At 45.3% G+C, this 8696-nt stretch overlaps 2 pseudogenes across 2 annotated transcripts; both read left to right on the top strand.

Moving 5' to 3' along the window:
* Nucleotides 1-3875: 3875 nt before the first annotated feature.
* On the top strand, nt 3876-4639 carry LOC307095003 (neugrin-like; annotated as a pseudogene). Its single transcript has one exon. The product of its transcript is annotated as a neugrin-like (transcript).
* Nucleotides 4640-6753: 2114 nt separating this feature from the next.
* Nucleotides 6754-8246, top strand: LOC307095002 (protein SET-like; annotated as a pseudogene). Its single transcript has 2 exons — nt 6754-7499; nt 8202-8246. The product of its transcript is annotated as a protein SET-like (transcript).
* Nucleotides 8247-8696: the final 450 nt, after the last annotated feature.

Genomic DNA, 8696 nt, shown 5'->3' with positions numbered 1-8696 from the left:
GGGATAATGTGAAGGTATTACCTACAGATGATACAAGTGCCGAAACTTCCAGCATCATATCGCAGTACAGAAGTCTCTGAGGCTCATCAAGGAGCCCCCATTCCTCCTGAGAGAAGACAATGGCCACATCCTCAACGTTCGTATACTGTCATAATGGGGACAGTACAGCCCATGATCAGATTCACTCCTAAGGTTCCTACTCTGTCATATTCCCACACTCCACATCAATCTGCTCTCTCCACTCCACACACCAGAGAAGATACCAGGGCTTCATCCCATGAAAGTCACTGTCATCTTATATTTCTACCGATATTTAGTCTTCCCACAATAAAGGAGGTTGAGTAGATAGAAGATAACTGAGCTCTGGGATTCACATGTACACCACACTTCCTCTAGACATTAGAGTGGGTGTCAAGAACATAGGGTAGGAAGAGATGTCATACAGGGAGTTTGAGTGATTTGATACTGGTCTTGTCAGGCAATTCCTGTGTAGTCTCTCAGACTGTTCTTCAAAGACACCAAATACATTGCGTCAAACTTCACCTTTACAACCACAATCCCAGAATGCTGAGGCCATAGCTTTGCACTACCTGCTGGACATATTTCTTTGAACAACACTTCTCTCACACCGATTCATTCCCAGAGGCACAACTTCAAAGGTAATGCAAATTTGCCATGGCAAGGATGGGTTGTTTCCTAAATACCTTATTTTCCAAAATTATAGAGAACCATCTCCATAATCCATTTCTCTCTTACTCTCCTCCCTTACCCATGTCTGTGGAGATTTTCAAGCCTGGGTAACACTGATGTATACTATCTCATTCTTAACCATCATTGTGTCACCCCCATCAATAAACGGCAGTTGGGTACATAAATGTCATCTAAGCCCTGAACAGGCAGGTAGCACCAAATCATCACCCCTATCAGGCAACTACCCCCAAACTACCCTTATTTTATCGTCCAGACTCCACCAGAAATGGACTCTCCCTTCTTTCACTCTTATGTCAATGTCAGGGTGCTCTGGTCATGAAGTCACACTCCCTCTCCAAGTGCTCATCACTCTTTCTACCACACCTCTCTCACACCTGCACTGCTACAGTCCCGCCACCTGTAATCATCTCCTCACCCTCTTACTTATTACTCAGCATGTGTGGTCAAGAGAATGCTTGCCAAATTCAAACAGGATCAAGTACTGCCAAGACGCTGATAGTCCACACTCATAGAGGCAGCCTGGAGTCCTGTTATGAAGGCCTTTCTCCATGACTGTTTTTCCCTTAAATCTAACCTATGAAGAACCACAGTCAGATCTCAGATACTCAGACCTCCCCTCCCCTGGTGCTGCACTCGATGTCCTTTCACCAGTCACAGCCAACATCTCTCCACTTAACTGTTACTCAAGTCCCAGCTGTGCTGGCCCATGCCTTGTGAGTCTCAGAGATGACCATTCAAGCCGCTAAGCTAATCCATAAGACTGATTGTTACTCCCCCAGCCAGGCCACACTGAGGATCACAACAATATCCTGGTGAGGGTTTAGAGAAATAAATATGTACCAACCCAATCTCATCTTGTTTGAATTACTCTTCAGCCTCCAATTAATCTCAGGTATTCTCATCTTTTAAAGACCTTGGCCACTGCAAAACCTCTCTCTCCCCGACACTCTACAGGAGAACTCCGTCACTAGGCTGTGCTGTGACCCACCTCCCACAAGCAGTGGCCCCAGCAGGAAAGCTAGCACTCAGGCTCACACTGTCCCATCCTGACCTTGATTCCCTGTACTAAAGTGATCTACATTCCTGGCTGATGTCTGACATGGTTGAGCATAGTCCATGCACTGGTGAGGTCACATGACTGGGTTATGGGCTGGACTCACAGTACGGTTTGTGCAGGCAGCAACTGATCCTTCTTTTTTGCTCATCACTGTTTCCCTGTCTCTCTCTCCCTTCCTTTCTACATCATTATATATATATATATATATATATATATATATATATATATATATATATAATCCCCAAAACATACCTCTCAGTTCCTGAATCAGCTCACTCTTCACTCCAAGCCTTGGCACATTCTGGAACCTATGCCCTGGAGGACCCCCCACTCATTACACTGGTTGACAGAATAAAGGTCCAATTCAAGCAGCCCTAGCACTGCCCTTAGGAGTCTGGGCCTAGTGTCTGTTCCAAGTCCCCAGGTCCAATAGCTATCAGAGCAGCTGGGTAGGCGCAGCACTCCACTCTATCAGAGGCCGCAGGTGTGCAAGGCTCTGAAATAAGCTCCACAAACCCGTACACCTGATCGATTCCGCATTAGAAAGAATTCATGGAAATAAATGGTCTGTTGAGAGCCTGGCAAACACCAGCCTTTATGGGCTCAGGCTGCTCAGTACTCTTACCCAGCCAGGTGCCCTCCAGATGCCTGTATGATCTCAGGGCTCAGTCCTCAGTGCTCACTCTTCCAGTTCCCTGACCATTTACAGGACTTCCCCTTCCTGTCCACAATGCTGTCCTCTGTCTTCTAGTCTGTTCTTCCTCTGAGCAATGTTAGGAAAAGTTAGAACTCTGCCTCAGAAAATGGCCCTCTTTCTTGCACAACCATCTATGGTCCCAGCGTTCTGAGAGTCAAAGTAAAACTCCTCGTGCAAAAATCCACACCTCATCTCTCTGTTGCCTTTAGATCCCAAACAGGCCCGGGTTTTCCTAAGCCTCCAGGCTCAGCCCCACCCCCGTATCCTTACCAAGTGGCATTGCAGCCTGTGGCCCTCTTCCCCCCTTTACATCCTGTGTCACCCCGAAGTGACCCACTGTTCTGGATGTGGCTTCCAGGGCTAGGGTAACTGAGAGGCGCCACTCCCCCAGGATGGGGGGTTCAATGGGGTCAGGCTGCGAGAATGCTGCAAGCAGAGAGGAGTCTGAGAGGCACGGAGGCCCCACCGGCCTGATGGTGCTCAACAAGCCTCAGACACACCTTCCACAGCAAGGACGCTGCCTCCCAGGCCTCCTCCTACTCACCACGAGTGGGCTGAAGCCTGTGAGTCCTGGATGAAACTGAAGAGGTCAAAATGCCGGCCTGGAGGAGGAAGCCGGAAGTCCCGCCCTAACGGCATGCACTGACACAAAGTGCCCTTTAGCTCCGCCTACTTAGTTGCATTCCTTTCTGGATAATGCAGTTTTCTCAAATGCCAAGGGGAAGGGCTAGCATCCCAGCCAATGACATTGGTGAATAAAGGTGATGTGGTTCAGCAAGTGGTCCTGGGGAAGGACAAGATGGGGCCAGAGGCCTGGTTAACTGGAACAGATGGGCAGACCTCCCAGGAGAGGGGTGTGGGGAGAACCGGGAGAGATCCCCCGAAGAATATATGCAGAGGCGAAAATGGGAGACATCTGTAATACTATCAACGATCAAAAAGGCATATTAAATTTTAAAAAAATATATAATGTAGCCCAGCTGGTGTTGCTCTATGGTTGAGCACTGATCTATGATCCATGAGGTCCTGGTTCTATTCCTGGTTAGGGAACATATAAATAGAGAAAATTCCTCCATGGTGGGGCCCAGCATTTTAGAGACATTTTCCTCTCGACCTGCGCATAATAAATGTAACTCCATCTCTCTAAGTATTGCTTGGTTCTTCTCTAGTTTTCTGTAACAGTACCGGCTCCTTCCTGGACCCTCAGCCTGAAGCAGGGCCTAGCTTCTTCCCTCATCAGAAGCGCAGGGGCAGGTGTTGGGCTCCTTTGGGACCACGGTCCCTTCACCAGGGATGTATTTCATCGCCTTTTAGAGAGCTCGCCTTGCTCAGGGGCTGCTGTTGTGGGTGTTAATATTCCGGGGCAATGAACAAAGAGACGAGGGCTGGGCACACCCTGATATAGCTGAGATGCTTCAACCACCCATATTGCTCCCACGCATAGCTTCTACCATTGGTTCTCTCCACCAGTGCCCTGAGACAACAAAAAAAGCCATCCTGTTCCAGAAAATTCAGAGGCAAATGGAGACCCTAGGGGCCCAGCCCAGGACTCTGACCAGGGAAGCCAGGGAGCAGATCCGGTATTTACATGAAGGATTTCCAGAGTCCTGGTCAGTTCCCAGATTGGCTGAAGTCTTGGATGTTAGCACCGATGTGATCAGAAGTGTTTTAAAAAGCAAGTTTGTGCCCACATTGGAGAAGACACTGAAGCAGGATCAAAAGGTCCTTCAGAAAGCTGGGCTTGCCCTCTCGCTCCGCCAGCTTCCAGGCCCTGGGGATGCCTGGGAGCGGCTTTCTGCAGGCCGCCCTGTGTCAGGAGCTGAAGCCTCATCCCAAGGCCATGGTCACAGCACAGCTTTGAGGGTGACAGAACCGAATCCTCAGAGTACAAACACCCCGAGGAGACAGAGGGAAGGAATAAAGGAATCCAGAGCCTGGAGAAGGAAAGCTTTGTGCCTGTTGCTACAGCCCAAGGTCAGCACAGAGAGCTGCAGAAGTACTCCACCAGTGGTGGTGAGGACGCAAGAGGCACTGACAGTGATGGATTGCCAAGTGAGAAGTAGCTGGCAGCATTGAAGGCAAGAGAACTGGGTGAGCAGAACTTCAGCAGCAAGGTAGTACAGAGGGGGCAAGAGTTCTTTGACGACAATGGGAACTTCCTGTACAGAATTTGAACTGGAGCCTGGCTGGTGGAGGGGTCATGTAAAATAGAGCTGAGCGAGCAGATTGGAGCTGCCTGGATTTCTGTGTGTGGATTGTCCACCTTGGAAATGATGAGCCTGAAAATGGAAGGAGCCGCTTGGATTTCAATCTGACAAGGGACAGTGAACTTCACAGGGCAGATGTATATGCGGGCAGCGTGAATAACAGGCTAGGTGTAGTCTAGTTCCCAGAGCATGGTTCCTGGTCTGACCCATATGGATATTCAGTACTCACCCTTCTTGCTTAGGCTTTCTATGTATCGAAACCAGCCTGTGTCACATGTGTTAGGAGTTTGTTGTCTTTACAATATGTTTATGGGAGGAATTGAAAAGTGTTCCTTCTGACATCGTTTACTTCTTGATTAATGAACACTAACAGTTCTGGAGCTGCTTAGTGAAGTGGTTGCATTCATTTTGTGCAAAGTAAAGTGAAATGCAGCAAAGAAATAAGTATATACATATAAGCATAGTCCATGGACATAGACAATAATGTGCTGAGTGCTTGGAAATGGGGGCAGCAGGGTAGAGGGAGGCAAAGGGGGATGAGCATAGGAAAATTGGGTCTATTTGTAATAGAGCCAACAGTAAAAAACATAGTTTGCTCACATGGCATGTCTCAGTGGTTGGGCATGGACCCATGAAACAAGGTATCTCTAGTTGGATTCCAAGTCATGGCACTTGCCTAGGTTGGGGAGCTTCATCCCTGTAGGGGGCATACAGGAGACAGCTGATCGATGATTCTCTCTCATCATTGATGTTTCTCTGTCTCCCTTTCTCTCTAAAAAATCAATAAAGAAAGAAGAGTGTTAAAATTGATTTGATTGAACAACATCAATTTGAGTGAATACCATCACGTTTTCTCCCAAGTCCTCTAACCAAAATCATGCCTTGGTCTGTTTTGTAGATGTCCCAGGCATACCTGTGTTCATTAACAGGAAGCAGCCTGGAGCAGGTCGGCCTCACCTTGGTCTGTAGTGTTAGAGTTCATTGCTTCATGTTCAAAAAGATTTCACTGCACAAGTTCAGAATATTTTGAGGGTACATTAATTGAAACTGGGGATAATGAAAAAATGTAGGCCTTATGATAGAACAGGAAGCAGCAGAGAGACAGAACATGAAACAGCTGGCTCCTTTGATTCTCTAGAAACATTGTGGGAAATAAATGAGCCAAAGTGAGGCTGCTGTTAGCTCACTGGGCATTCAGAGTAAAGGAGGCCTTGAGCGCAGATTCAGGGGTTAGGCCAGGACGAGCTGCCATTGCTCATTGCTACCCTGGTTGCAGGTTGTGGGATCCCTGAAAATCTTAAGAAAGCCGGGCAAGCATGGTTCAGTGGTTGAGTGTTAACGTATGACCCTGCCGGTTACTGATCAATTCCTAGTCAGGGAACATGCTCAGGTGGTGGACTGGATTCATACTGTGGTGCATGCAGGGGGCAGCCTATCAGTGATTCTCTCTCATCATTCATCTTCCTCTCTCTCTCCATTCCCCCTCCCTTCCTCATTGAAATCAATAAAAATATACTTTTGAATGTATATTTTAAATCAATTACACTTACATCAAAGTTTAAAAAATGATTAAAACTTGCCACTTCCCATTATTTTACTATTTTGTCATGAATTTTCTTGAGTATATTTGTACCTAATTCATCAGCATGTTTGTAAAACAATATAATGACGTGCTACTGAGATATCCTAGCAGGCCCATGTTCAGTGCCAACATTTTATCATTTTGAAACTAAACATGATGAGAGTATTTACCACCAGGAATAAATGGTGGAGAATGTTATCAACATAGATTGAACTTAAAAGTATATCATGCAAGTGGGCATTAAATTGTGCATAAGATAAAATGTGAGAAAAACAATTTTCCTTCCAGTATTCAAAACATACTGTATAGTTCCGAATGGAAAAGAAACCAATTGAGTCCTTAAGGAATGGGTGAAGTGAATAGAGATGTCTTAGATGCTGAACTGCCCTCCTATTGGTTAAATCCTAAATTCATTTTAAAAATTGAAAAAGTGAGTGCTCAGCACGCCTTTGAGCCTGGCGACTTCCCATTGATCAGATTCTAGGACTTGCCTCACAGCATGGCCCCCAAACGCCAGTCCTAGCTCCAACCTCAAACAAAGAAACCGAAACTGGCTCCAGCCCCCAAGCAGGAGAAGAAGCAGACCCCTCTGGACATGCCGAATGGAGAAAAAGAACAGCAAGAAGCGATTGAACATATTGGTGAAGTACAAAATGAAATAGACAACTCAATGACCAAGACAGTGAGGAGATTTTGAAAGGAGAACAGAAATATAACAAACTTCACCAACCATTTTTTCAGAAGAGGTCAGAATTGACCGCCAAAGTCCCAAATTTTGGGGTAACACCATTTGTCAACCATCCACAAGTGTCTGCACTGCTTGGGGAAGAGATTGAAGAGGCGCTGCATTATTTGACAAGAGTTGAAGTGAGACTATTTGAAGATATTAAATCGGGTTAGAGAATAGATTTTTATTGGGATGAAAATCCTTACTTTGAAAATAAAGTTCTCTCCAAAGAGTTTCATCTGAATGAGAGTTGTGATCTATCTTCAAAGTCCACTGACATCAAATGGAAATCTGGAAAGCATTTGAGGAAACGTTCAAGTCAAACACAGAAAAATGCCAGCAGGAAGAGACAGCATGAGGAACCAGAGAGCTTCTTTACCTGGCTTACTGACCATTCTGATGCAGGTGCAGATGAGTTAGGGGAAGTCATCAAAGATGACATTTGGCCAAATCCTTCACAGTACTACTTGGTTCCTGACATGGATGATGAAGAAGGGGAAGGAGAAGAAGATGATGATGCATGCACAAATTCATACACTGGGCCTCTCTCTCTCTTTCTCTCTCTCTCTCTCTCTCTCTCTATATATATATATATATATATATATATATATATATATATATACACACACACACACACACATATATGTAACTGATTTAAAACAAGCTTTAATTATATATATATATAATTAAAGCTTGTTTTAAATCAGTTACATATATATCAAACTTTGAAAAATGTTTAAAACTTACATTTCCAATAATTCAGCTGTTTAATTATGAATGTTCTTGAGCACATTCATTGCTACTGTGTAAGTATGCTAAAAATCTCTTTATATGAAAGGCTAAGCAACCGACAAATGCCCTCACAGGTACCTATGACCTGCAATGATCACCAGGTTTCAGACGATCAACACAGGAGCTGCCCAGTGAGTTATGGTTACTTGACAGCAGTGGTTCAGAGTTAATGCACCCCAGAATCAGAGAGGAGGGAGCCTGATTCTGGGATGTGTCACCCAAGAACTGCCCTCTCGAAATTCAGGACACCGTGGGGGATGGCAGAGAGCCTGTTTCATCCCAATCTCCACAGGCCCAGCACTCATTTTGAAAGGGAGAAGGAAACAGCAATCATCTACCCCCTGCATGACCACTCCAGGGGATTCAGGAAGGCATGTGCCCTGCCCTGGAATCAAACCAGTGGCTGAGGGGCCCCACCCATTACACAGATGCTCTTCAAGCCCCAGGTGCCACCAGCCAAGGAGGGACTGTGAGAGGTTGGCACTAGGGAGTGTGGGGCCAATCTCACCAAGTCCCGCCTCACCACACACTTTCGGATTAATTTCATTTCAATGTGCACACATTCATGTACAAGGTCACTAGTAAAATACAATGATGTACTACTGAAATATCTTATGTCCATATGCAATGCCATCATTTTGACAGTTTGAATGTGGTGAAATTGTCAAGTATTGCTAACCTAGACTTCACTTACTGTATTATTAAATCCTTAGACTTAAAGAACACTCGTGGAGGATGTTAACAATGCAGATTAAACTTTTAAGTGTATGGTACAAGTGGGCTATAAATAGTACATAGGGTAAAAATTGATAAAAAAAATATTCTTTTTAGAATTCAAAAGCAAGAATTCCATATGGTAAAGAAGTCACTAGAGTCATTGAGGAATGAGTGAAATTAAAACATATGTCTTAGAGGCTGCACTA

Source organism: Cnephaeus nilssonii, assembly GCF_951640355.1.
Source record: "Cnephaeus nilssonii genome assembly, chromosome: 24".
Taxonomy (NCBI): Eukaryota; Metazoa; Chordata; class Mammalia; order Chiroptera; family Vespertilionidae; genus Cnephaeus; species Cnephaeus nilssonii.
Note: the sequence above shows the minus strand (reverse complement) of the source record. Positions and strands in the feature narration are given on the sequence as shown.